The sequence below is a fragment of the Amborella trichopoda genome, chromosome 4 (genome assembly GCF_054954075.1).
Source record: "Amborella trichopoda isolate Santa Cruz 75 chromosome 4, AtrichopodaSantaCruz75HAP2 v2.0, whole genome shotgun sequence".
NCBI lineage: Eukaryota > Viridiplantae > Streptophyta > Magnoliopsida > Amborellales > Amborellaceae > Amborella > Amborella trichopoda.
Genome location: NC_142339.1, coordinates 40157900 through 40163899, shown reverse-complemented (window position 1 = coordinate 40163899; position 6000 = coordinate 40157900).

Genomic DNA, 6000 nt, shown 5'->3' with positions numbered 1-6000 from the left:
CTATGTCATCTGTGGCGACCAAAACCATCACGGTTGTGTCAAGTCCGTGGCAGCCAAAATCATCACGGCTCTAAAAAAACTGTGGTGCCTTTTAAACTTGCCCCAATCTCGCTCTCTCTGCCTCTCTCCATTTCGTCTCTCCCTCTCCCTTTTGTTGCCCCAACCGTACTCGTCTTCCTCTCCCTTCTGCTGCCCCACCCCCTACGCGTCTCCTTCTATCTTCAGCTGCCCAACCGAAGCGCTACGCCCACACAGATGGTCTTCTCACAGAAGTCCACTCTCTCCTTATCGATATCATCATCCAGGATACTATGTATACTCATACTTCTCTCTCATGGTCTTGGTCTTTTTGTCTCTCTCTCTAAAATTTTTGAGACTTGCTCTACTGAGCTGCTTTTTGTGTTGGCTTGAGATATTATTGAATCTTCAGAAAAGTTCGAGTCTTTCTCTAAAACTTTGAGATGATTTTTGGTCATTATCTCGATATTGTGGTTGCAGATTTCGTTGGTCTCTCTCTAGAACTTTAATAAGTTTTTTCTGGTTGAAGCTGGTTTTTCTACAGCGAATACCCACATCTAATAGGGTCCTTTTGTTAAAGAGATTATAGGGATTGATTTGCTATTTATGTAATTTTTCTTTTTTATATAATTATACTGAATACCTAAATCGTATTTCTTCACTCTTTTTAGGGCTTTATTAATGTGATATTTATGTGTTTATTGTATGATTGCTTTGCTATTTCTGTAATTTTCTACATTAGGAGTCTTCCAAAAATATTTTATTCAGTAGATCCATGATTTATTCATCATTAATTCTTAGTATATCTTATGCAATTTTTTTGAAATTTCTACCATGGATAAATTGATTAGTCAAATAGTTTGTTCCACAATGTTTTTGGTAATTATTAATATTGTTATGTAGAATTGCTATGGGTGAACTCTTAGCTTCAAATGAGTCGTTGGATTGGAATTTGTTCTCCCTTTGTTCAGTTTTCTGGGATAAATTATTTTGTTGATTTCATTATATGGATTATAGTCTGTCTTTTGGTTGAGTTTATGCTTGGTTTTTTTGGTGGAGTTTATTCTCAATGACTTATGTTGGATCAAGGAATTTTATTGAGTAATTCATTTAGGTAATTTGTATGTAATTTTTTGCTAATTCAAAGTTAATTTATATTTATATTGTATGCATGAATTTTGGCTTTTAACTTTTTTGTTATTTTCTATTGAGCTTCCGGAATTTATTAGTGCTATCTCTGCCTCTCTCTCTCTCTCTCTCATCTCAGAGGCAGCTAGAACACGACTTAAGTGGAATTGAATGTAAGATTTGTGCTTCTAGTTGTGGACATGTTCTGCCTCTATTTCATTCGAGTCATTCAGTATAGTTGTTGCCAGCTATAATTCAGTTTTGTCTGGTTCCATTCTTTTCATTTTGTTTTTTGTATTGAAGAGTATGTCATCAACTATGCTTGGAATGGTCTACTGATAATGTTCGTGGACTACAACGGTCATGGGTGAAGAAGAGGGTTTTCCTGGAGGACCCCAGATTCCCACACTTTTAATCCAGCAAAAGAGTCATACCTCTTAGATAATTTGGGATGGACATGTATGAACTTTACAAGAATGTTCAGAAGTATAGTAATAGGATGAAAATGCACGTATTGTGAAGTTTTTATTATTCACAATTGGTCATTGTTGATTGTCAGGAGAGGAACCCACCTCACAAGACTAATGAGATGACAACTGCTCTAAATGGTTGGCATTTGGAGAACGACAAATAGACTGACTTGGTGAAACACTCTGGGCTATACCCCTTAACACTCATCAAGATAGAGCATCTAGACGATTGAGCATTGTCTGTGATTGTTGAAAGGTGGCATAAGGAGACAAACACTTTTCACTTCAATTCTTCTATTGGCGACATGATGCCAACAATACACATAACTACCATGGTCCTCCACCACACATCTTCTACACTCGACCTCTAAAAAGGTTCTTTACATGTCTTTCGGCTATGACCTTCCACCCCACATCTTCTACACTTGTAAGACCTGGTTTCCGTAGTCTTTGTGCATATGTGTTGTTTCCTTGATCGACCCTTTGCCTGCTTAGTTGCTGGTGGCAGCACAAAACTGTGGTAGATCTCGAGCAACTCAATATCTATAGGCAATGGTTGGAATCCTATCTCATATGCCTTCTTAAACATTTCTACAGTGAAATAAGTCGAACAATACTTTGCTACCTCTTGGTGCTCAAGGTCTATAGCGGTAATGGCATGGGTAGACGGCAAAGCCACTAATTTACCATACCCAACAGCTGCATGTCTTTAATGACAAATTAACAGAGTACTCCTTGTCATTACAAACCTTGTACTTACTTCCATGTGCCTATATTATGTCATGGAGGAATCTGGATTTCACCATCCGCTTATCTATCTACTTTTGTATTGTTGGAGTAAGCCCGATGATCCAATTTCTGGATTGCAATTTTTTCTGAAAACCTGGTTATATGTTGAATTCTAAGGCATTTAGGAAGTTGAAGGATGAGCTTGTCCCGTGCCTCTAGTATCCACCTGTTAAAACTCTCGGCAATTTTTGAAGTTAGATGATTATATCAAGCCCCTTGAAAGTGGGGGTTTCCCCAAAAGTGTGTCGGTATATCCCTTATCCAATCAGAAGCATCCTGGTCTACACTCCGAGTGTCTGACATGATCTCTTTAAATGGTTAAACAGTCTTTGTACGGGCAGTTTTTTAGAATTTTTGTGCCAATGTAGAACTCGTTCAGTTCTTCTTGAAGTTCTCAACTAAGTGGTGCATGTAATACCCTTGATAACAAGTTGGAAACTTCTCTAGGATTGTTACTTGCAACCCTTTTTGTCGGTCTGAAATAATGGTCAATGCCGAGAGCTCGGGCCAATTATCGAACTATTCATTCAGTAATTCCAAAAACCATTCTCAACTTGGACGAGTCTCTTCCTCAACCGCTGCATAAGCTATTGGGTACGTACCTTTATTTGCATTTATTCCGATTGAAGACAATAAGATTCCACAATATGGCCCTATCAAAAAGTTTCCATCTAACCCTATCGGTGGCCTGCACCTATACATAAAACCATGTATATAAGGCCTGTAGGCCACAAATATTATCATGAATCTATTGTGGTCATCTTTCTAGATGCACGATACAGTTCCAAGGTTAGTGCTTCGGAGCTTATACATATAATAGTAGATGTCTATATATGCTTTCCCATGTGAACCATCTATCAACATCTTTGTTGCCTCCTTGCCCCGCCACACTTGTTGATAAGAGAGTTTGACGCCATGTTCATGCTGAATATCATTTATAAAATCTTTTGGTGTTAGACTAGGCTGGTCATGCAGGCGATCCTTGATCTTTCGTGCCACCCACTCTCTTCAAGCCATCGGTTGACACCACTACATGAGTGAACATTTATAAAACTCCTGACCCTAAAGTACTTCATCTTATTAACTTGAGAACAATGAACTCACTATGAGCATCCATTTGCCGCACACTTTGCCCATACACGTCCTTCCTCACTTTTTTCTGAATCTCAAGACAAAATTCTGAGATATGGCATAATCAACAAGATGGTAACGACACATGTATACACTATCAAAATCTTGTCCTTGATGACGTGGTACTTCATAACAGTCTATTCTTATGGGGCCTTCTATTGGATCAAAGTCATTGATGTCATGCTCCTTCTTTGTCTCAAATTTATTACTTAGACCTATGTTAACACCTTCATTGTGGGCGAGTTCCCCACCTACAGATTTCCCAGACCTCCTGCAAAAAAGGAAGGTTCAATTGTCTTTAAGTAAATCGTCGCCTAGGAAGTTGAAGGATGAGCTTGTCCCGTGCCTCTAGTATCCACTTGTTAAAACTCTCGGCAATGTTTGAAGTTAGATGATTATATCTAGCCCCTTGAAAATGGGGATTTCCCCAAAAGTGTGTCGGTATATCCCTTATCCAATCAAAAGCATTCTGGTCTACACTCCGAGTGTCTGACATGATCTCTTTGAATGGTTAAACGGACTTTGTACGGGCAGTTTTTTAGAATTTTTGTGCCAATGTAGAACTCGTTCAGTTCTTCTTGAAGTTCTCAACTAAGTGGTGCATGTAATACCCTTGATAACAAGTTGGAAACTTCTCTTGGATTGTTACTTGCAACCCTTTTTGTCGGTCTGAAATAATGGTCAATGCCGGGAGCTCAGGCCGATTATCGAACTATTCATTCAGTAATTCCAAAAACCATTCTCAACTTGGACGAGTCTCTTCCTCAACCGCTGCATAAGCTATTGGGTACGTACCTTTATTTGCATTTATTCCGATTGAGGACAACAAGATTCCACAATATGGCCCTATCAAAAAGTTTCCATCTAACCCTATCGGTGGCCTGCACCTATACATAAAACCATGTATATAAGGCCTGTAGGCCACAAATATTATCATGAATCTATTGTGGTCATCTTTCTAGATGCACGATACAGTTCCAAGGTTAGTGCTTCAGAGCTTATACATATAGTAGTAGATGTCTACATATGCTTTCCCATGTGAACCATCTATCATCATCTTTGTTGCCTCCTTGCCCCGCCACACCTGTTGATAAGAGAGTTTGACGTCATGTTCATGCTGAATATCATTTATAAAATCTTTTGGTGTTAGACTAGGCTGGTCATGCAGGCGATCCTTGATCTTTCGTGCCACCCACTTTCTTCAAGCCATCGGTTGACACCACTACATGAGTGAACATTTATAAAACTCCTGACCCTAAAGTACTTCATCTTATTAACTTGAGAACAATGAACTCACTATGAGCATCCATTTGCCGCACACTTTGCCCATACACGTCCTTCCTCACTTTTTTCTGAATCTCAAGACAAAATTCTGAGATATGGCATAATCAACAAGATGGTTACGACACATGTATACACTATCAAAATCTTGTCCTTGATGATGTGGTACTTCATAACAGTCTATTCTTATGGGGCCTTCTATTGGATCAAAGTCGTTGATGTCATGCTCCTTCTTTGTCTCAAATTCATTACCTAGACCTATGATAACACCTTCATTGTGGGCAAGTTCCCCACCTACAGATTCCCCAGACCTCCTGCAAAAACGGAAGGTTCAATTGTCTTTAAGTACATCGTCGCCTAGGAAGTTGAAGGATGAGCTTGTCCCGTGCCTCTAGTATCCACTTGTTAAAACTCTCGGCAATGTTTGAAGTTAGATGATTATATCTAGCCCCTTGAAAATGGGGGTTTCCCCAAAAGTGTGTCGGTATATCCCTTATCCAATCAGAAGCATTCTGGTCTACACTCCGAGTGTCTGACATGATCTCTTTGAATGGTTAAACGGACTTTGTACGGGCAGTTTTTTAGAATTTTTGTGCCAATGTAGAACTCGTTCAGTTCTTCTTGAAGTTATCAACTAAGTGGTGCATGTAATACCCTTGATAACAAGTTGGAACTTCTATTGGATTGTTACTTACAACCCTTTTTGTCGGTCTGAAATAATGGTCAATGCCGGGAGCTCGGGCCGATTATCAAACTATTCATTCAGTAATTCCAAAAACCATTCTCAACTTGGACGAGTCTCTTCCTCAACCGCTGCATAAGCTATTGGGTACATACCTTTATTTGCATTTATTCCGATTGAGGACAACAAGATTCCACAATATGGCCCTATCAAAAAGTTTCCATCTAACCCTATCGGTGGCCTGCACCTATACATAAAACCATGTATATAAGGCCTGTAGGCCACAAATATTATCATGAATCTATTGTGGTCATCTTTCTAGATGCACGATACAGTTCCAAGGTTAGTGCTTCGGAGCTTATACATATAGTAGTAGATGTCTATATATGCTTTCCCATGTGAACCATCTATCATCATCTTTGTTGCCTCCTTGCCCCGCCACACCTGTTGATAAGAGAGTTTGACGCCATGTTCATGCTGAATATCATTTATAAAATCTTT